Source organism: Olea europaea, chromosome 22 (assembly GCF_002742605.1).
Source record: "Olea europaea var. sylvestris chromosome 22, O_europaea_v1, whole genome shotgun sequence".
Lineage (NCBI taxonomy): Eukaryota > Viridiplantae > Streptophyta > Magnoliopsida > Lamiales > Oleaceae > Olea > Olea europaea.
Genome location: NC_036258.1, coordinates 9,075,559 through 9,100,388, shown reverse-complemented (window position 1 = coordinate 9,100,388; position 24,830 = coordinate 9,075,559). Strand labels below are relative to the sequence as shown.

General features: G+C 32.9%; 1 long non-coding RNA gene and 1 pseudogene across 1 annotated transcript; one reads left to right on the top strand and one right to left on the bottom strand.

Annotated features, from left to right (window-relative positions):
* Nucleotides 1–207: 207 nt before the first annotated feature.
* LOC111371642 lies at nucleotides 208–14,020 on the bottom strand (annotated as a pseudogene).
* Nucleotides 1,174–7,205, top strand: LOC111371643. The gene is made up of 3 exons (XR_002698613.1): nucleotides 1,174–1,382; nucleotides 2,527–2,529; nucleotides 6,805–7,205. It is a non-coding gene; the product is annotated as an uncharacterized LOC111371643 (long non-coding RNA).
* Nucleotides 14,021–24,830: the final 10,810 nt, after the last annotated feature.

Sequence of the window (24,830 nt, the reverse complement as noted above, 5' to 3'; positions counted from 1 at the left end):
CATAAAACGTTAATTAATTGTGAATGACATCCAATTTGATAGCCATTAAACTCTTTAACCCTCGACTCTTTACCTCTTCCAAGTTTCCAAGCTGGGTTTTAAAACATTAAAGAGAACAACAATGAGAAAGCATATAACACTTATAAACTAGTAACTAGTACAACTGACAAATTTATATTTCTGATGTTCTTTATTCTAGTGAACTAAGAGAAAAATGGATTGCAATAATATATCACCCCCCGAACAATGTTTTTCCCATGTGAAATTGGGTGCATCCCTGTCAACAATTCGAGAAAGACAACACCAAGGCTGTAAACATCACTTTTGTCCATCAATTTGTGCGATAAAAAATACTCTGGATCAAGATATCCCTGCAGTGATAAAGCATCCACATTTTTGAATGACGCGTGAATTCATTTTGTTCATCACAATATTGCAATTGGAAAACGAAAATAAGGAAATAACAACTGGATGCTGCATTTTCGAATAAATATACTGTTGATACATAAGAAGGACGCCTCCTTCAAGCTCAGGAACTGGAGCTAACCGTGACAGTCAAAAATCAGCAACCTTTGCGATAAACTTAGGGTCCAATAATATGTTGGTTGACTTGATATCCCGATGAAATATTGGAGGATTTGCTTCCGTATGTAGGTAAAGAATGCCTTTGGCTGAATCCAGTGCAATTTTTACTCTCATAGTGAAACTCAAAGGCAATTTGGTCTTTCCTGCATATCTCAAACATTGAAGTCTTGTTAAATCAGTAAAATTTTTCTGTTACTTTTCTACTTCTGAACTCGCTAGAATACTTAAATGACTCGTTAAGAACTTGAGGAACACGTGCTTAAGAACGTTTTTGGAATCAAAATGTAATCCTGAAACGAAAAGTTGGGTTAAATTACAGTACGACGATTATGTGGGCTTGAAGGACAGAAACAAGAAAACAAAATTGTAAGTCGCACATTACCCAATTTACATGTTATTTAAAGTGTGTGTGTGATCTAGTCTGAAGAAGTATAGAGGTTTGCAGTCTCGTAAGCAACAAAAGGACAGACTAAGAGACCATGAATTTGAGAAATAAACACAAAAGGTCAATTTGAAAAAGAACACTTTACCAGGTATGTGATCTCTCAAGGTACCATTAGATATGAACTCATAGATCAACATCTGCATAATGAAAAGCACAGTAAACATAAGATGGAGGAGAGAAAAACTATTTAAAAATTTAGCCTTTTGAAATGAAATGTCAATACTTTGTATTGTGATCCAATCACATGATTTTCCTACAATAAACCCTTATTTTTATCAGTTTGTTTCTTATAGGGAGCGGAAGAAATCTTTCGATCTTTATTAGCTACTCTATCTTTCCCCTCTCTGTTAATGTCAGCACTGCGGCTGCTTTAAACATCAGTTAACTAACCTCAAAAATAATAATTTACTTAATTCCAACTTGTAACCAATAAAACTAAGTTATTTTAAAACCTAGTTAGTTATAAGTAAACCTTTTAAGCTTAGCTAAACATGCTCTACCACCTAATCATGTAATCAAGCATCTACCTTTATAATAGATTCATCTTGAGCTAAGTTATTTATCCAAGCTGATATTATATAAAGCAGGATCAAGACACAGCTTAAAATTTATAAAGAGAAAGAAGGTATGCCAAGACCTCCAATCCAAACCCAAACAGGCATATTTTTAAGTGAATGATCTTATCTAGAAATCAAAAATCGAATCACTGAACTGTACACTTGGAACTCCAATTTAACATGTGAAGTTCACTTTGACCAACTGTAGATAAACTAAATATCTTATTTGGGTACCTGTTCACCTTCTTCATCACAATATCCCATCAATTGCACGAGGTTTCTGTGATGTAACCTCGACAATAGTTCTGTTTCAGTAAGAAACTCCTTTTCACCCTGTAATGATCCCACCTGAGCTCGTTTTATGGCCACCACGGTTCCATCAGCAAGAATAGCTTTGTAAACTTTTCCATAACCTCCTTGTCCAACGACACTCGAGTCTGCAAAATTATCGGTTGCCTGTGCCATTTCACCATAAGTGAAATCTTTCACACCATCGATTTTGATGAAGATCCTTGATGCTGCATACAATGCAATTAGATATTCAAACAGTTGAATAAATATTCTCCTTCTTTAGGTCATCAAACATGTATATATATGTGTGTATATTACTTAAAATCTTTAACATCGATGAATCAAGAATTAATGAATTTGGTCCTTTTTTACGTTTCTTTTACTTCATTTATTGCAATCCTCTGCAGTGTACCTTGTTTTTAGAGCTAAATGTCATGCCATAGTTCTTGATTACTCCTATAAATACAGTGTAAATTTTAATGTAGTTCTTTTGTGTGGTTAACACATTAACAACTCTAGCAATGATTTCTGACTCCAAAGGAAAGTCAAATCTTTAGAAAAATGGAGAATATATTTTGAAAGCTGTCAACTTTTAGGTTTACACTCAACTCCAGTAATAATTTACTGAAAATTATAGTCCTCAATCAGCTGGTGATAAACACTACATGCTGCTCATCTTACAAAACCTTAACTTATACGACATTATGGATGGGCAATCAATTTAATATCAAATTCAGTAATTTAAACTAAGAAGTGGATTCTTTGTAAGCCAATTCCACAGTAATACTTCATTCCAATTCTTTTTATGCATTCTGTAGAAAATGAACATCAATTGAATGGTCGAGCATATATAAAAACATGTAGACGGAAGTGCAAAAAATTGAGCTATACCCCAATGAAATGTTTTTATTTTTATTTTTTTTCTTTTTCCGGGGAAATGAAATTTTTCTTTCACTTCAATAAAATTGGTTTCAAAATAAAAGTTCCTTAATAAATTGGGGAAAGAGTTTTGCCCACCTCAATATCAAATTCAGTAATTTAAATTAAGATGTGGATTCTTTGTAAGCCAATTCCACAATAATACTTCAGGAAGTGTAAAATACTCACGTCGACGTTGTTTTGAAGCTGTATGATATTTCTTCATGTGCTTTTTGAAGATGAAAAGTGCCACGACAGCTGTTAAGGTAACTGATCCAGCTATTGTTCCTAGTATGATTCCAGCTAGTGCCCCCTTGCTTATGCCAGACGAAGATGGGGATTCTGCAAAAAGCCAAGAGTTAAGAGCATATCGAAAATGAGTTTATGCAAAGGTAAATTTGACTTCCATTACTATTTAGAACAATGTTAGCCTACAGATAGGTAATTGCCAAATGAGCTTACGTTGTGCAGATTAAAAATGCTTCGTAGTTAAGGGATCCATACCAATGACGAAAGTACACAAGGTCCTACCCAAGTATGAACAAAAACATAATAATCATGCTTCAAAGAATATGTAATAGGTATACGAGTCAAATGCCTTGTTTTCAACCCAAAAGTAATACTCTCTTGAAATTTGAATAAATCATAGGTCAAAGCTTTAACCAGTTAAAATTTGAACACAACTTCGTTAGTGTCTGATTTTCTGGTTTTCAACCAGTTACAGTGGCAGAGGAGTCATTACCATTTTGTGTGAACAACAAGCACAACACAGGTTCTCCAAATTCACCATGATAATTTTCTTTCTTTGGCCCATGAGCATCAACAAAGAGAGCATTTTTTTTCATTGCAACTAGCTTAGCAGGATACGATCTTCCCTTAAAAACTCCTTTTGGAAAATTCTATTTTAGAAGATGTAAGCCCTTTCTTCCAACGAAGAAAAAGCAATTACCATGATTAAAATAATTCAAAAGTAAACATGCAAATGAGAAAGGAACCGAACCAGGATCCGGAAGTGAGAGAAGCTCAAGAGGTCCAAACACTTCGCTATAATGAATTTTCCATCCACTAAAGAAGCTACGAATTCGTCCAAACTCGCTATCATTAAATATAGATTTTGATTTTGAGGTGCTAACAAACGCCGGAAAAATCTTCAGGTTCATATTCAGTCGATGTCCCACTTGCCATTCAGCCGAATCAACGACGAGCTGATAACTATGCAATTCCAGACCATCACTATGGTGCTTCTCGAATCTACTAATGTACGGGCGAAAATCTGAAAACCCGGGACTCTTCAAGCGACATCCTACCCGCATCGGCATAGCACAAAAACAAGGTGAATCATGAGATGGTGGAACTAACTCATAAGGAGGTCGGCATGACGCCACACGCACACAGCCATTTGTTTTTTTGAAGATATTGCCGAAACCTTCGTCTTGGGGTCCACAGAATCGAACAAGGTCGCCCCTTAAGCATACGGGATTTCCGCGAAGACTGAAATTGTCATATAAATAACATAGGCCAAACGAGAAAATTACATCACCCGTTATTGCTGGGACAATACAACTTGGATTTTTATTTTTATCTGGACAATTTTTTATTGGGTACCACTATTTCCATCCACATTTTTCATATATATATTCACTTTTAAAAATTAAATTTTGTTATATTTTAAATCCTATGTAAATTTATTTAAATAGACGTAAACAAAATTAAATAAAAATACATAACTCTAAATTGATCCACTAGTTTTTATTTTCATTTATACTTAACTAGAATCATAATAGATAGAGAACCTAAATATAATTTCTGTGCCGGTAATCATATCGAATTTCAAAGAATACAAAACAGAATATGATGCAGTTTTATAAGTTAATCAAGAAAGAGGAATAATTGTAACCAATAAAGTTAGTAAAATTCAGCTTGCTTAATCGAACCATCTTCTTTCTTTCTTTAGCCTTTGTTTATTGAAGCATTCTAATACTCAAAACTTCAATAGACAGAATTTATTTCATGTTAATTTAATATTCAATCAGTTCAGCTTTATTCTTATTTCATTCATTTGGTTTAAGAATTTATGGTTTTGGAGATTGGGCGAATCTATAGTGATAAGAATGTATTTAAAATGGGATAAATATATAAAATTCAAGTGGATATATAGTATTTAAATGAATGAATTTAATAACGACCAAATTGGAATGTGACGTGGATGTAAATAGTATTTTTTTTTAAAAATTTATTAGAAATAAACTTAGAATGGGATATACTTAAAAAAAAATGTGGATGCAAATAGCCATTCCTTTTTTTATTTTAGAACAGGAAAATGTCATTGCAGATGAAAGCGATGAGAAAGGACAAACCTAATGGTGACATTATGAGGGAGGGCAAGACTGCCAGATATATATGAAATCGTATTGTTCTGAAAATTCCTGCCATATAAAAATGTGTAAGAGCACAAATTTATCAATAGATAAGAAAATTTTCAGTCTGTTCTTATTAGGACATAAAGTTTTCTGAGTCCAATAAAAATATTGAAACTGGTATTCAATTTGTTTTAGCCTGATCCAGTGTCTGATAATAGACTCAAAAACTCATGTGCAAGAACAGTTTTACAAGAACTAGCATATTCTTTTCCCCAGGAGGAGAGAGGGGGATGGAGAGGATTTTCTTTCCCATATCAATCTTACAAGGATAGTCGCTCGAATTCATTAAGAGTCCTGCTTTGCCATATGGTGGATGGGACAGAACCACTCAGTGAATTGTTTGTCAGCGCCCTGAAGAATGATGCAGAATAAAATATACTTTACTCAACAAATATTTTGTAAGGTAAGAAACGAGAGAGCTAAATCTTGGACAATAAGTGGACAAGTGAAAGTTAACTGGGAAGCAAGAGAACTTAAACTTAGACACGATCATTTCCATAGCATACAATTAAATAATGCTCACAATTTCTGTAGAGAAGGAAGCCTCGAGAAGCTGTCAGGGATAGTTCCATTGAGATTGTTGTAGGATAGATCACTGCATAATTAGAATTCGAAGTATTCATTACAAAATGTGGAAACGTAATCCCTTTTTAAGCAAAATTATAAACGGGGTTTTGAGGTAATACACAAAAATTAGCAAAGCAATCAGAAATTGAGTGCTTACATGGTAGTGATATTCTCAGAAAGGCCACCTGCTGGTATCGATCCATTAAGCTGGTTTAGGCTCAAATCTCTGAAGTGAGAGCATGATCAATATTAGAACCCCAATTAACAAGTGTACCAACTCAAAACTCAATGACCAGAAAATTATCAGTAAATCAGATAAATACTTCTTCTGCACCATTTAGTATTCACCTCTGCTAAGTACATGCCACTTAAAACAACGAAATGGACCTTGGCACCATAAAGATGTGTCTATAGTGATTAGTAAAACTTGTGCATAGTGACTTACATATATGCAATAGAAGGCATATTGCTCCAGTTAGGGATTGGCCCTTGCAAACTGCAGTTTCTTAGACTCCTGAAATAGTCCAACAAAATAACAAATTGTCACCTATCTAGCTCGAATAAATTGTAGCATGTTTACCTAGTTCTAATGGACGGGTCTATCTTTGATTAAAACGACAAAACTTCCAGTAAAAATTAAACAGTTTCAAGCGAAGTAGATATCCACGTTTTAGAGATAAAAGTGCAGCGACTTTGGGCTATATATCATGCATAATTTAACTTAGAATAGAAACCACAAACCATATTTTAGAGCAGAAATGAAGATTTTATGCACTTACATTTTCAACAGACGAGACATGTTGCTATACGCAGAAGGTATTTCACTCCCAGCAAAGTTGTTATTATCTAGTTGACTGAAAAACAAAGAAATAGAACATGTAGCTAAGTAGAGATAAAGTAAGAAAAAGTAATACCTAACCATCACAACGATTGAATTTGTTTCAATGAGTTGTAAGAGAATGTCATTTTTTCCAACCATAATGTGTCTAATTATCACAGTGATTGAATTTGTTTCAATCAGATTTGAATGTTCAATTTTTTATCACTTGCAAATGGATGGTCAAAGCTGATTAATTTTAGACTGTAAAATAAACTGAAATTAAAAGATGATAATGAATGCAAAACTAGGATGAAATAAGATACCCGCTGGACAGACACAAAGTCATGGCTCCGATAGGTTCTATTATGATTCCAGTGAAGTCTTCAAGAGTGATATACTACTTATTAATAGCTATTTAAGACTTCAAACACATACTACCATTCATTTTTTTTCCACTTCAGACTTCGTTTAGAGGTTCATTTCGGATTCAAAGGTTTTTCATTTGCTAAGAAAAATGGAGTTGCTTTTAGTTCTAAACTCATAGCATTGATCAATAGCAAATTAATAAGGCAAGCATTAAAAAAAAAAAAAAAAAAATTCTAAAACATGCTGGCTGATACAGAAAAATCCCTGCATTATGGAATAACCAAAGTAATACATCTAATAAAGAAAGAATGCATACAGTATCTGCAATTTTGGCATTTCAGAAAGCTCTGGCGGAAGAGATCCCGATAAGTTGTTATTGTCAAGTATCCTGCAAGGTTTCAGTTTATCAACTGAAATCAGATGTTCAAGAAGCAGGGTAAGGTTTAAAGGTTTCATATCTTTAACTCACAAGTGAACAAGCTCTGGAAGTCTGGACAACTGTGGTGGTATTTGCCCACTAAGTGAATTATTGTTCATGTGGCTGTTCAAGTAAGAACAATTAGAAGGAAATGCATTAACAACGTCGAAGAGGCAGCAACAGAATAGGTCCCTATACCTCGGAAACAGTTTCTTTAAAAAAAAAAAAAAAAAGAAGAAACAGAAATGCCTAGAAATAATGAAGAATGTTTACAAGTGCTTTGCATTGCTTAAGTTAGCAAATGATGTGGGTATAGATCCAGATATTTTGTTCTCGTCAATTTGTATCCTGTTCAAAATAGGAAGAAAACCAATCTCATCGGGCAAGGAACCTGTCAATTGATTTCCATTCAGAAGCCTGGAACCAAAGAAAGGAAAGCACAAGTAAAAACATAATGGTTCAGATCATGGTGAAGCCTCTGTCGAGAATTAGCAAATAATATAATGGAATGCTTAGGAGGATTTATAAGGTTTCCCCTACTTCAATGAGCATTTAGTCAAAAATTAAGCAAAGTAGAAGAGAAAGGAACTGTGAAAAGGATAATCGAGTAAAGAACTGCTTCAACTTACAACAATTGTAACGTCGTAATGTTGCCTATCTCCTTAGGTATACTCCCAGTAATTTTGTTCCACATAAAGTCCCTCTGAGAACAATAAAAAATAATTAATTTAAAAGGGAAGGCAACACAGATAGGTAGAGAAAATTTTGGAGGTAACATTCTGAGGAAAATAAATAAGCACAAATAAAAAAGAGGTGTGTATTAAATATCTAACTTACAGTATCTCCAAATAAGATAACTGTCCAAGTTGTGGAGATAAGCTTCCTGATAGATTCCTATTTAGTAGGAACCTGTTGGTGAAAACAAAAAGGAAGACAGTATTGCTCAGTTACTAATTATACGGTTAGCAACATACAGATTTTGTAAAATGTTTCCAAAGAAAGTCTGGCATATCCACAATCTAAAACTATTAAGCATCTTCCTTGGAATCTCACTCAGGTAAATTTGAACTGTGTTGGGTTTTTCTGATACCTAATAAATCACATGCTATGATGTTAACGTGGGTTTATTATTTCACAGGCATAGGCCGACGAATGAAACAAGTCCAACAATCAAGTCCACGAGCTCCACCTGTCCCAATTGTATTCCCTCTTGAATGACTTGAATCTTGACCTGTTTAAGTTTCTTAGACGTCCAACTTAAAACCTAACCCTAGAGTATATATAAGGCTATAACCCTAATCACTTTCTAGTATGATTTGGGTCGTTTTTGTGTGAGAAAAAGAGAAATTCGGCTGCCCCCTTTGGTGTGTGAAAAACAGCCCCTAGAAGTATCCAAAATACTTGTTTACTTAGTGTAATTAATTGTTCCTTCATAGCCTACCTTTGTGGTATTTTCTCCTAATCTTCGTGGCCACAAATCATCACCGTTTCTTGTCTTACGTGGTAAGATTGAATAGCAATCGAGGTGAATAATATTGGTTGTGGATCGAAGCCGGTTGAATTGGTTGTTGGTAGAAAAAGGTACGTTGAACTGAGCCCCAAAAACCTTCGATTTGAAGATTCTTAGAGAGAGCTTCTCCAACATTTTAATGGGAAAGGGATTTTTTTCAATTTGACAACAAAAGATTAAGGATATTTTGGCCCAACAAAAAAATTCATAAGCCATAGATGACAAATTTCCTGGAAACTTAATAGAAGCACAAAAAGAAGTGTATGATGAACTTGCGTACACTTCAATTATGTTACACCTATCTGATACTGTTTTGAAAAAACTAGGAAAACTTGATTCTACTAAAGAACTTTGGAAAAAGTTGGAGGACTTAGATTTGCTTAAATCCGCTCTAAATAAATTGTACTTGTTTGAACGATTTTTTAACTTTAAAATGGATCTTTCAAAGGATTTTGACGACAATCTGGATGTCTTTAACAAGTTAGTTCAAAATATCGTTAATTGTGATGAAAATGTCTCTAAAACATATAAGGCTGTTAACCTGCCAAATTCCATGTCCGATTCTTATAAAGAGGTTAAAAATGCAATTAAGTACGATAGGGACACCTTAACACTCGAGATTGTCTTAGACTCACTTAGGAGTAAGTAGATGGAAATTAAGGCTAAAAAAGAGGATAAGAGGAGTGGTGAGTTACGTTTGATGAGGAATATGATGAAGTTCAAGCAAATGAATTTCAGTAGAATTCAAGACGGTAGTGATTCAAGTAGTGACTCGAGTGATGAGAGTAATAAGAAGAAGGGCAAAGGCGGGACAAGTCTAGTGGTAGACGGTGTTACAGCTGTGGTAAATCTAGGCACTCTCATAGAGAGCTTCCGCAACAAACTATTCTTTACATGTACAGTTCCCATATCACAGAAGTCTATATATTTTCATCGAACTTTTTAGACGATAGAAAGGTTACTTTTATCACATTAACATCCCTTTTCAGGACCAATTCATGGTAACCTGTTGATCTCATGAACACGACCCCAAAGGAAAAAGTCGGCCTACTAAATTGTATCCCTAAAGATAGTCTTTTACTTATGAAGATGAATTTTGACACCAAGTGATACAGAATCAGATAAGAACAGAAATGCGCAGTTATACAATTTTAATAATTTGGAAGCAATAAAAGTACATTGTACATTTAACGTACTTAATATCTGCAAATTATGATCCAGTAAAAAAAAGGAGGGGGAAGGACTAAAATCATACAATTCTTTGACATGAAGATAACCATCATCCATTGTCCTGTCATGGCAATAAACCCCTGTCCATTTTGAATTACATGGATCTCCCCTGTTCCAATTGTGAAGATTCCGATTTGGGTCTGTCAAACTTCTTTGGATGTTTCGCAATGCATTCACTGCAGAAAATATTAAAGATAGGCTGTGACCTTATATCAAAAGACATCACCATCTCATTATTAAACTCTTAAATTCCATGTCCGAGTACCATAGTAAGAATCTTCATTAGATATTCAATTACATTAGTTTTCAAAACCTCATTAATGGTGGTAAGCATTTCAAATGTAGGTAAAATGAGGGACATTGGTTAACACAGAATGTTAAGATTTGGAGTCTATCTTAATAAGATCAATCTTATTAAAAGGAGTAGCACAAAATCTTTTTAAGTTGGTCAATATTTTGATATTTAATCGATGTGAAATTTTTATCCCTTAACATGCTCCCGTAAGATGGTGGCTCGTTTGAGCCGACCAATCTTGAAATCCGTATACTCATTTATTGTGTCTTAACAGGATCGAATCGCTTATTGAAACTTAATGAGCTCTGATATCATATTAAGAATTAAGATCCATCTTAATAAGGTCAACTTTATTAAGAAGAGTAGCCAATGACCTTTTTAAGTTGGTCAATATTTCAGTATTTAACCGGTGTGAAATTTTTATCTCTTAACACGGAAAGGAAAACATGTTGATAGTAAATGTGTGTCATTGAGTTTTAGTGTAATTCTGAATTAAATAGGAATCCATTCTACTTTCATTTTAAACATAACTAGTGATAAAATTGTAGCACAATTTAGTTATTTTTATCAATGTTTGGAGTGTGAGTAGTTCTTGATCAAAGAAACCGCTATTATATCCAAGTTATGGGAAAAATAACATGGCAATTTATTGTCTAATTTGAACCTTATGACAATTTTATTCGTTAGAAATTCAACAGTGCACCAGCATTAAGTCTTGTCACTAATTTATACTTTCTCCGTTCCATTTATGTAGGTTTGTTTTGTTTTTCACACAGATTAAAAAATTTTATTTAATATTATTAATTTCCTAGTTGTAACCCTATTCAATTTTCAACAACTAGTAGTAAATTATTGTTGGAATTAGTAAAGAATTTGAAAATTGATTTCAAGAAGGAGGCAAATTAAGTGGAAACAAATTGATTGTAACTAGGCAAATTAAATAAGGGTATATTAGTAAAGAAACAAGACAAAATATTCTAAATTAAGAAACAGAACTATATACTTGAGACAACAAAAAAAAAAAACTAAACCTATATAAATGGAACGAAGGGAGTATTATCAAGGATGCCCAAACACAATGAGAAGCCTTGATTTTCTTATGCTTACTTATTTGCCCACAAAAGTTAAGGACCAGTTTTGTTTGTGTTTCAGTTTTAAGTTTTGAGTTCATTTTTATATTTCTCTTTTGAGGATTTGTTTTAAAATTCTTAAAAAGGCTTTTGATTTGTTATTTTAAAAAACTATTTCTCAAAGCAGAAAAGCAGAGAACACATTTGGTTAAAATTTTTAAAAAATTGTATTTCACGAAATTTGATTATTTAGTACAATAGAACATTTATATGTTACATATTATCAAGTAATATTTACATATTAAAGTTTGTGTATTTTACAATATTTTTTTTGGCTACAGAAAAGTAAAATAATAATAAATTGAGTAGGCAATATGTAGGAAATAAAAAGTAATGACTTTGCTGAGAATATTTTTATTTAAGTTCATTTAAATATTTTTTTTAGAATTTTTATGTAAATAATTATTTAGTTTTTATAATTTTTTTCAGATTTTTTTTTTTAAGAATTTCATGCTCTTAGAAATTATTTTTCTAGAATTTTAGATTCTATTCTTTCCAAATTTTTATTTTTTTATTTGTTAGGATTATCATTATTTTTGGATTTTTAATTTTTAGAATTTTATTTAAATAAACATTAATTTTCCATATTTTTAGTGTTTCCAAAATTATATGTTATAAATTTTCGAAAATGCATTTTCAAAAATAACACATCAAACAAGTTTGGGTGTTTTGCAAAATTGAAAACAATTTGAAAACCGCAAATTAAATGCATCCTAAATAGTAGAAAAGAAAAATTAAAACTTCATTTGTTTTGTTAAATCCAATTTAAGTAAACATCCTAGAATTACAACTAGAGAAAAATAGTAACAAAATGATAGATCATGATCTCCATCGTATTTTCCCATGATCAAGTGCCATCTTTCCCGTCTCAGAGGAATAAGTAATTACACATAATATAACACATGATTGATGATCCTAAGCATGCTCAAACTAACTCAAAACTAGGCTTGGGAATCAATTAGGTCGGTTTGGATATTTCAATACCTAGAATCACCCATTATACTTTGGATATTTAGCAAATGGGATCATTTGGATCTTTGTAAATATTGGAACCAAACCAACCTCGAACCATCGGTTTAGGTTTTGGTTCTACCCATAACATTTTTATATACATTTATTTAATAAATATTTCACATAGAACCTTTTGGTACATATACCTAATATGCTGTTATTCGAAAATATTTGTGCAATGAAAAAAATTCAATTAAGAAATTTTCAAGGAGCAAAATATTGGATACTAAATGCCACGAAGATAGGAGAAAATAAAATAAAGATAAAAAATGAAATTATAATTTAAAAAAAATTATTTTTCTTAATAAATATTATTTGATCAGAGGCATACTAGGCATATAATTTAATTATGAACAATGCTTAAATTCTTCTATTTTTAAAACGAACTGATATAAAAAATACTAATTAAATATATAACTAATATAGTATCAAAAAATTACGGTCCACATATTGAACTCGCTCCGTTTGAATAAAAAATAAAAAAGTATATATTTAAAAAAAGAATCACGAACTCAAGATAACAAAAAATCTATAACGCAACGCAAGCAATGAATATATCAAATTAAATTGTCATGCATTATGAAAAAAAAAAACCACTTAAATTTATTAACAACACAAGAAAGTAAAAAACTTGAATTGCAAGAAATAACTTTTTGATTCATCAACTTATGCCACAATTCGTTTGAAATTTTTGATTTATAAAACTCAAATTGTAAACAATAACATATAATAACATATGAAATGCAACAATCTGATGTAAGATGAGATGTAAAAAAGTAAGAGCCAATCTTATTTTCCAGGGTTAAAATTTAGAGTTTTAGACTAATTACTACCAAAATTAGGATTTTTAGGTTTTATATATTTTTTCAGCCTATAAATTGTAAATAATTTTTTTTTTATAAAAATCGGTTCCACTAGAATACTCACGGTTCTGGTTCAGCAGCCAGGAATCGAAACCAAACCCAGTCGGTTATCGATTCTCGATTTCGATTCATAATTTATTTTTTTGGAACCAAACCACCTCCGATTTTGGTTTGGGAGAGCCCCTCTACCATATCTGTACAATTCAAAAGTAGGCGAAAGAAAAAATACAAATCACCTTCATTGGGATGCGTCAGTTGGCTATCTGCTCCTCCTATAAGCAGCAGCAAACACCAGCATAAACACACAATTAAACTTGCTCCCGTTTTAGAGAAAGTTGGCTGGGAACTCTCAAGAACACCCATTTTCCCAAAATTGTCAAATGTCTTGATACTTGTCACCCCACCTTTTAAATCAACATAAATCAAATAAAGAAAAAGTCAAATTTTCAACTAAACCAAAGGAACCACTCTGAAAAGCTGAAACGAGTAAACCAAGAACAGACAAAAGAAAGAATAGTGGATACAAAGGTATAAGTTACACAACCCAATATTCTAACGTAAAAAATACCAAAAAGTACAGTAACATTCTTAACAACAAAAGGGGCCACCAAGAAAATAGAATAATGTGAGACACCCTGTGCACACCCTGTGCACAGGGGTCTGTGCATATAGCACATCCAGTCTGAAAAATGGGCCTTGAATTTTACAAATCCAGAGGTTTTGGAGTACAATTGGGTTGACCTGGTCGCCATTGGAATTTTGATGGCGATAATGATGAGCACAGCAGCCATATATTTTAAATATTAAATTGAGTCCACAAAATTTGCTTGCCAGTTTACATCATTTAATTTGATGGAACTGTTTTCGTGGCTTTTGCATCAGAATGCCATTAATTAAAACTCAATTATAAGCACCATTGTAATGAAATATGAAAGAGTAGTAGTCTACATGATAATTGAGTGTAATTAAATAATAAATTCACTCAAATATAATGTTTCGTAATTCATTTAATTGATTATATTAGGTGTGATTATTTAATTTGGTGTTCTTGTAAATGTTATATACCATCATTCGATATGAAAGGAGGATAGGGGAATCTTCTCAGATCGCTATTCATGTTCAAGAATTGGTTAAATAAATCCTTGAGGATCTCAAATGAATTAGGAGGTCTGTGACTCTTGTGTTTCACAAGGAAACCTTCTTAGTCCCTATTTGGTGAAAATTGAAATCTAAATTTTTATTAAAGTTAAAGTTAACAATTAATTTAGTTACATATTTTATAGAATCCATAATTTTTTCAACCATACATTATCAATTTTTATTAAAAAAAAAAAAAAAAAAAAAAAAAAAAAAAAAAACTAAAAATCTTATTTCAATCTTCACCGAACAGGAGCTTAAGAGAAATTTGAAATTAAGCTATGGCTTTTATTCTTTTATTTCAATTTCAACTTTTATTGTATGAATGTATGGTTGAAAATGAGTATATGAAAAGAAGAGTTTTTTGGATAATGGCTGTCATACAGGGACTTTGTTGCATCATATTTTAACCATCTCATCGGAACTTGGTGGTAATCATTGGCATTCAATCATCATCATTTGAGTAACCTACTAACCTAATCTTGAACTTAAAATCGAGATTTTAGGTCTCTAACAAGTTTGAATAAAATATAACGAGTTTGAGGTTGAACAAATTTGAATTGAACATAAACTAAGAATCTAAAACTCCAATTTGGTTGTTGTAACTAAAAAATATAGATTTTGTGATGAACGTCACTGTCAAAACTCAACTCTAGATTGACCATAACTTACCGTTAGGGAGCTTGGATGAAGCTCAAGTGGCTTGAATAATAATAATAATCTCATTAAGCCCTGTTTGATATTTATTAACAATTTTTTTTTTCAAATTCATTTTCAACTATATATTCATACAATATAATATTTTATATGTGAATTCAGAACATTTGTCATACTTGTTAACCACTCTTTTTCAAAAAATCAATATTTTAAAATTCATTTTTCTCCAAATAAACTCATTTTAATGGGTGTAAAAAGGGGCTGAAAATGAAATTATAAATAGTTTCAATAATCAATTTAATAAATTTGTCCAAACACCAAATTGTTAAAAGCAAAAAGTGTTTATAAATGGTTTAAATTATAAATAAATATAAATGAGAGTTAGATAAGTGGATATTATTTGAAATATATAAATAAATTTATTTATTTATTTATAAATAATTTATAAATATAAACCAAACATAGCTAAGATTTAATATTTTTTGAGTAAAGCTAAACAGACCCCAAAAGCTCGAGGTTCAATCCGACTCACTCAGAACCCTACTAAACAACCAATTAGGACCAGTACAACTTGACAATGACAACGACAACATAATTATTATTTTTTTCAGAATTAAGCCACTCGACCTGTAACGATGACCACAGGGATGAATGCACCCTCACATGGGACGAGTGAGTCTCGCATGAATTAAAAAATTTCTACCCCCATGTGTGTGCCCAGTCATCCCAACAGTCACTCCCGCGGTTCATGTAGCTTGGTTCTTTTCTTCGAGTGTAAACTAAGAATAAAAATTAACCAAAAAATTAGAAAGACATTCTTTGATTGGTTAGATATTTGTTGCTCTCACGGGAATGGATGAAATGAATAGAAATTCCATGTGTAAAGTTCTAATTAGGTAAGTTCAGATACTGTGGTGGCCCACAATATTGGATAATCTTCTAAATCCTAACATATTAGGGATGACATTTCGGCTCGCCGGCTCGGATCATTCGTGGCTCGGCCTGAAAAAAGCCCGAGCCGGCTCGGTAGAATCGAGCCAAGACTCAGGCCGAGCTCAATTAAGGGAGAACAGGCCAAGCCCAAGCCAGCCCGCAGGCCTTATTCAAATTAAAATAAAAAATAAAAATTGAACCCCAAAAAGTTGCCTTAGCTGCTGGCTGCCTTAATAAGCGGCAGCGCGGTGCTGCTTAATTTAAATAAAAAAAAAAGGTAAAAAAAGCTAGCCTACCTGGCTCGGAAAGGCCCGAGCCAAAAGCTAGGGTCGAGTCTAATTTAAAAGCTCGGCTCTACTCGGGCTCGGAAAAAAGCCCGCACATTTTACCTAAGCCTTGAGTTTTGGCTCGCAAGCCGACTCGACTCGTTAACATCCCTATAACATGTTGAAGTCGGAAAGTGGGCCCACTCCAACACGGAAAAATGACGTGGAATTCTGGGGACCAAGATTTTTGAACAATGCTATTCAACTTGGGACACTAATGCCCAGTGTATAGAATTTTAGTCACATATGTTTTACAGGATTCTTCACTGTGCAGGGGCCCTATATGTATTTTAAAAAAAATTATGTGGACCTCAAGTATGTGTGTATTCTGGAAAAGGTCTGTAAGATTGGCCTTCGTACATGAAGCAAGTCTCAACTCGGGATTTATCCCGGGTTTGGAGGGGCTGAGGTGGCAAAACATAGGCCACTTGTTTGAGCGGTAGATATTTGTCATTTGAGTCTCCAGTCAAAATAATTTAACTCAATCGCTATCACTTTTAAAAGGCTGATGAACCAATCAATAATGTAGTTGGTTGTCTCCAATTATTCACTGCTTACCCTAAGCCCATGTTTGACAACCCTTAAAAATTTATATTTGTTATAGTATTATTTTTCATCATGCATTCACACAATAAAATATTTTACACAAAAATTAATAAAACTTTCTTACTTTTTAACCACACATGCTCCAAAAATACTATTCAAAACTCTTTAATTTTTCAAATAATTGGTGTCAAACAAGGCCTTATTACTATTTGGTTTAGCCCAAATAAAAATTTCTAATAAATTTTGGTAAAAAATTATAAAAAGAAAATGTAAAAGGTAAATAAAAACCGTGGATCTAATGAAATGTGTTATTGAAAACGAATTTAAGGAAAAATGAATTTTGGGAAAAAAAAGGCCAAATAGAGACTTAGTGTTAAGAAGATTATATAGTTGGTCGTGTTTGGTACGTTGAGTTAAATAGATTGAATAAGACCAAGAATAAGGACTAACAACAAATTCATTATTTTTTATCGAGAAGACACTTTGAAAATGTACATATGTGGTTCACTAGAATAGTTGGTTAATGATAAATGTATTTTATACACTTATTTCAATCATTAAACTAGAGAAATTTTTGTTATTTAGGATGAATTGATGCTTAACTTCATACATATTTCATTTGTTAGGTGTAATTCGAGGCAAAACGATGAAATTGGACAGAAGAGCGAGAAATTTGCTAACTTAGGCCTAATGAAAAGTTTAAGGACTAAATTGCAAAGTATCAAAAGTAGATTCAGACATGATGCTAATGATTGAAGAAGAGCGAGAGGCAATTAAATGGTTTTAGAAGATGAATGATCGATAAGATGTCAAATATGGACCAAAAGGAATGAAGAATGAAATATAGGGACCAAAGTACAACACATGGAAAAATTTCATAACGGCGCGCGCGCGCAAGGAAATATACAGCGTTCGAGCGCTGGCATTTTTCGAAAAAAAATCGGGTAGATTTCTTTTTTTGACATAAACTCTTATGGAAATAAAATCTATAATACTACTTAACCTAGAAAGACGAAGAGAACGACACTTCTTCTTTTAGAGGAGAAAAAGAGGATTGCTAGGAGAAAATCTCAAGAGGCAAAAATCAACAAAAGCAATTGCCAGAAAATTGACAACAATTAGGGGAAGAATTCATGCAACAAAACAAGCTTTTTTTATTCCCTACTTCTCTATGTTCTGTATTGTGTATTTTATCATGTCAATCAATTCTATTATGATCTAGACTTTAATCCTAGGGATTTGATGTAGCCTACTTAGACATGTTTTAATTCCTATATAATTATTTCAATTAATCTTTCCGATTATTTAATTATGTTGTTTTTGCATAATGCTTTTAATTAACTGACCACTAATTGACTGATTTGATGCTTTAAATTTTGACACTCGAGAGAAGTAAATTTAGGCGTGATTTAAGAATAATATAACCTATATTTCGTAGATTTTGAGAGAAAGTGTGAATCTTTGAGGTTAATTCCACTTAAAGAACTAGGTGCTTCGATAATTTCTATATGTTAGTTCGGAATAGAGATATTGGAATTAAAATATAAAATAAATTCTATTTGGTGCTCGAGAGAGGGAAATGTAATCAATTTAGTGTTCTTACCTATAAATTTTGGAAAGATTGATAAAAATAGTTATAACGGTTGAAAAATATTGTCGATAGTACGGTGAATTCACTCCCTAGGCATTCATAATTTGATAAGAAACTTTACAAATTGCTCTTGTTAACTTTGCATCCTTCACCCCATTCATTTTAATTTAGCAATAAAATATCGTTTCAAAAATTGATTGTCTAAATAAAGTGAAAGTTAAAATAATTATAGTACTAAATAGGATTCAAATGTCAATCCCTGTTGATTCGACACTCTTATTCTAATACTATATTATAATACTTGACACCGTACATTTGCAGTATAAAATCACGTTGCATAAATCGTGTGGCAAGGTTTTGGCCTCGTTGTCGGGGATTGATTCATTTGAATTCAATTGATATTATTACCAATTGGCTTTCATTTTTATTTGGATTTCTGTCTTAACTTTAATTTCCATTATTTATTTATTTATTTTATTTGTCTTGTGTTTATTTCTAATAGCTTCTTTATTCTTATTTTCAGCTGTTTATACGAAGGGCGAGAAATCTAGACTTAATACACCTTCTAAGGGGTATTCAGAGACACAATCGTGAAGTAATGGTAGAACAAGATCCACCAATAGCAAATCAAAACAATCAGAATGGTCAACAACGGGCTATAAGGGGCTACATCAGACCAGTTGTCAACGAAAATTACTCCGGTATTGCATGCCTAGCTATTGCTGCTAACAACTTTGAACTAAAGCCAGGACTTGTACACATGGTGTAGCCCAATCAGTTTGGGGGAGCTCCAACAGAAGATCCAAATGCTCATTTGAGGTACTTTTTGGAGATCTGTGATGCAGTGAAATGAATGGTGTTAATGAAGATGCAATCCGACTCCGTCTATTTTTCTTTTCCCTAAGAGACAAAGTCAAAGCATGGTTCCAATGTATGGATCCATCACAACTTGGGAGGGGTTACCACAGAAGTTTCTTACAAAATTCTTTCTATCTTCAAAGGCAGTGCAATTGTAGGGTGAAATTGGGCAATTCCGACAGTTAGACTTCGAATTGTTCTATGAGGCATGGGAGAGATATAAAGATCTATTCAAAAGATGTCCTCAGCATGGTTACCCGGATTGGTTGCAGATGCAAACCTTCTACAACGGTTTGAATGGTCAGACAGGAATATTGGTAGATTCTACAATAAGGGGTGCATTATTATCCAAGACTCTAGATAAAGCTTATGCATTATTGGATGAGATAGCTACTAATAGCTATCAATGGCCAAGTGAGCGTTCAAGTGCAAAGAAAGTTGTTGGCCTTTATGAGGTAAATCCCATTACCGTCCTAATCAAATAATTGCATTGACTTTACATGGATCGCAAAAAGAATCAGAATCTATTCTAGCTACATCCACTTCATACTAGAAAGCTGAAAAGAAGAATGAATAACTTTAGTATGTGAATCACCGGAACTTCAATCAAAAGGGAAACTACTCAGGAAACAACTACTATCAGGGGTTCAATAATCACGCATCTAAACGAAAGCCATCACTAGAAGATATTCTAGGAACCTTTATTTTGGAGACCAAATCGAGGTTCAACAAAGATGAGGTAAGACTTGACAACATTAAGACTCATATGACCAAATTGAGGGGCCACAGTGAAGAATTTGGTGATACAAATTGGTCAGATAGCAACTGCGATACAATGCCAACAGAAATGAAAGTTTCCCAGTAATACGAAGGTCAACCCAAGGGAACACTGCAATGCTATCATCTTAAGGAAGGGTAAAGTAGTTGAAGAACGCAACCTAGAGAGGTTGCGGTGTCTATATCGGATCTCATACTTGCAGGAAAAAAGCAGACTGAAGAGCAGAAAACTGAAGCAGAGGCAAAAAAGAAGATATATAAGCCTTACTCAATTTCATTTTCGGACAACTCACTCATCTTGAAGCCACCACTACCATTCTCGCAGAGGTATTTGAAGAAAGAATTTGATGAGAGATTTGCAAAGTTTCTGGAAGTCTTTAATAAAATTCACATCAACATTCCCTTTGTAGAAGCTTTGGCCCAAATGCCTAACTATGCCAAGTTCTTAAAGGAAGTGATATCAAAGAAGAGAAAGTTGGAGGAGTTCGAGATTGTTAAGCTGACAGAGGAATGCAGTGCCATACTTTAGAAGAAACTCCCTCACAAATTGAAAGATCCGGGTAGCTTCAACATCCCGTGCAATATTGGTGGTATCACATTTGATACGGCATTGTGTGACTTTGGAGCTAGCATAAACTTGATACCCCTATCAAGGTTCAAAAAAGCTGGGTCTTGGAGAAGTAAAACCCATAACCCTCACCTTGAAATTGGCGGACAGATCAATCACATATCCCAAGGGCATCATTGAAGATGTGTTGGTGAAGGTTGATAAGTTCATCTTTTCGGTGGACTGTGTGTTATTGGACATGGAGAAAGATGGAAAAGTACAGTTGATTCTTGGTCGACCTTTCCTGGCTACTAGAAGAGCACTGATTGATGTACAAGAAGGGAAGTTAATACTATAGGTTAATGAAGAGCAAGTAACTTTCAACATCCATCAAGAAAAGAAAATCTCAAAAAAATGAGACACTTACAAAATGATCCAATCAGCTAAAGTAATTGTAGGAAACAGAGAAAAATGGAAATTATTTTATGATCTATTAGTGCAAGACATGATAATAAGTTACTTAGTAAGGGATGCATGTATTCATGGTAATGACCCAGGAACCAAGAAGGTGGTGAATTTCATCTTAGCCCAAGAAGCTGACCCACCTGACAAAAAAGAGAGCTATGTGGATAAGCCTTTGAAACCTCCAAACATTGTCAAACCAAAAAAGGTCTTGAAGGCCATACCTTGGTCAAAACCGCATAATGTTGTTCGTCATTTTATAGTGAAGGAGAATACAAAGTCGAGGGTAAAATTCGAAGACAAGAGAAATGTGCCACCTAAGGATCCACTATAGGCGTTGAGGTTAAGTCAAGCTAGTGACTATAAAGAAGCGATTCTTGGGAGGCAGTCCAAGCGTTCTTACCTTTTCATCTATTTTATTTTATTTCTTTTAAATTATAGGATAGTTTATTTTATTTCGAAGTTCTTATTTAGGAATTCATCAACCCTACCCGTCCCCCTTAGGTCTTTGAATAATCAAGTTGGTTATTGATGTTCGAGCTAAATAACACTTATTCTATGAGTTTAATATCTACATTTTGAAGTTTTAGAAACATGACATTGCAGAATAATCAAACCAACATTAACAAGGAGAAGTTGGATAAATTACAAGTTTGGGAAAATAAAACGAGAAGAAGCATTCATCAATTTCAACATCAGAGCACCAAACCGTCGTTGGCAATTCAAACAATTCAGGAAATTCCTCCTCCTTTTCTTTTAATTTCACATTGGAGACAATGTTCTGTTTAAGTTTGGGGGAAGTGTATGATAAGTTGTCTAATTACCTAATTTTTGATTTTGTGTGCCTTTTTTTATTGTGTACATTGTAAAAAATAAAAAATTCATGTTCTGCATGCTTGTGTGAGTTAGATAGCCTTGCCAGCAATAACATTTATTATTGAGAACATGCATTGGTTTATGAATTGTGGACAAGTTATGTGTGAGTCAAATTTTTATTTATTCATGTGAAATGAAAATTATTTTGCACGTTAGTTGATTGTAGCGTTGTGCGTGAATAGATGGATTCATATTTATAGGTTGGACAAGAAAACTTAGATTGTTAAATCCAAATGATCATTAAATATCAGTATACTCTTAAACCAAATCTAGGATGTTTGGAGGATTGCACTGTTGTGGAGAAACTTGGAGATAAATGTGGATTTCGTGTGTGCCAATTTTTGCGTGGACTATCTGAGACTAATATGATGAAAATTGGGTGAAAACCTTAAGTTAGAGGTCAATTTTCGAGAATGCGTGTTTAATAAGGAGCATTGCAGTAAGTATTGCAAAAATAAAAATAAAAAATATATATATAAAAAATAAAATAAAAATTTCAATGAAGACAACTTTAATAATCTCATTGGGAATCGTCTCTTCATAGCCTTTATGACTCAAGTGATTAAGTATGTAAGGGTTTAAAATCTGATGCCCTAAAGTCATCTGATTTGGGAGTTATCGACCTAAAACTCGCTACAGGGATCATATAGAAAACTTAAGAGAAGGACGTCTGTACAAGGGGTGATAAAAAAAAAAAAAAAAAAGAAATAATGCCTCACTTAAGCCCTGAACACTCATTTTAGAGGATTTGACATTTTGACAAGAGGTTAGTAACTTGGTTAATTCTTAGAGGTTGAAGCAGTCAAAAGTAAGGAGAATCCTCATTTGTTGACATGTGAAACTGCAGTTAGTAAAATTTAACCAAACTTGAGCGGTGTAAGAGATTATTATTCAAGATTAACCTTAGATTACACCATGGGAAAGAGAAAAGAAAATAAGTTTGGAAGTGTGTGAATTCCACAGCATGCGGAATTGGATCAATTTATTTTTGTACAACGTTGCACTTTTCTCTACACACACACACCCGTTGTACATTGAATATATAAGAATTTTAGTTTGTACATTATAACTTTGAAGTAATTCATAGAGTCGATGTTATGGGTTCAATCCTGAGTTATAAAGGCAATATATCTAACGAAATTTATTTTAAATAATTTTTTATGTTTTAGTGTGTTTTGTGAATGTTAATGATTTATTTGATTTGACTTTTATTTGAGGACAAACAATTGTTCAAGTTTGGGGGTGTTTGATAACTGTATTTTATACACTTATTTCATTCATTAAACTAGAGTAATTTTTGTTATTTAGGATGAATTGATGCTTAACTTCATACATATTTCGTTTGTTAGGTGTAACTCGAGGCAAAACAATGAAATTGGACAGAAGAGCGGGAAATTTGTTAACTTGGTCCTAATCAAAAGTTTGGGGACTAAATCGCAAAGTATCAAAATTTGATTCGGACATGATGTTAATGATTGAAGAAGATCGAGAGACAATAAAATGGTATTAGAAGATGAATGATCGAGAAGTTGTCAAATATGGACCAAAAGGAACGAAGAATGAAGTATAGGGACCAAAGTGCAACATATGGAAAAATTTCATAACGGCGCGCGCACGCAATGGGTTGAATTTCATAAGTAGAATGTAGAATCAATAGACGGCGCACACGCAAGGAAATATACAGCGCGAGCGTGGGCATTTTTCGGAAAAAAAAATCGGACATATTCTTTTTTTGACACAAACTCTTATGAAAATAAAATCTATAATACTACTTAACCTAGAAGGACGAAGAGAACGACGCTTTTTCTTCTAGAGGGGAAAAAGAGGATTGTTAGGAGAAAATCTCAAAAGGCAAAGATCAACAAAAGCAATTGCAAGAAAATTGACGACGATTGGGGGAAAATCCACGCAACAAAACTAGTTTTTCTTATTTCCTACTTCTTCTCCATGTTCTTTGTTGTATATTTCATCATGTCAATCAATTCTATTATGAACTAGACTTTAATCCTAGGGATTTGATGTAGCCTACTTAGACATGTTTTAATTCCTATATAATTATTTCAATTAATCTTTCCGATTATTTATTTATGTTGTTCTTGCGCAATGCTTTTAATTAACTAGCCACTAATTGATTGATTTGATGCTTTATATTTTGACACTCAAGAGAGGTAAATTTAGACGTAATCTAAGAATAACATAACCTAGATTTCGTAGATTTTGAGAGAAAGTGCGAATCTTTGAGGCTAATTCCACTTAAAGAACTAGGTGCTTTGATAATTTCTATATGTTAGTTCGGAATAGAGATATTGGAATTAAAATATAGAAATAGATTCTATTTGGTGCTCGAGAGAGGGAAATGGAATCAATTTAGTGTTCTTGCCTATAAATTTTGGAAAGATTGATAGAAATAATTATAACGATTGAAAAATATTGTCGATAGTACGGTGAAATCACTCCCCAGGCATTCATAATTTGATAAGAAACTTTACAAATTGCTCTTGTTAACTTTGCATCGTTCATCCCATTCATTTTAATTTAACAATAAAATATCGTTTCAAAAATTGATTGTCTAAATAAAGTGAAAGTTAAAATAATTATAGTACTCGATAGGATTCAAATATCAATCCATGTGATTCGACACTCTTATTCTAATATTATATTATAAAACCTGACACCGTACACTTGCGATATAAA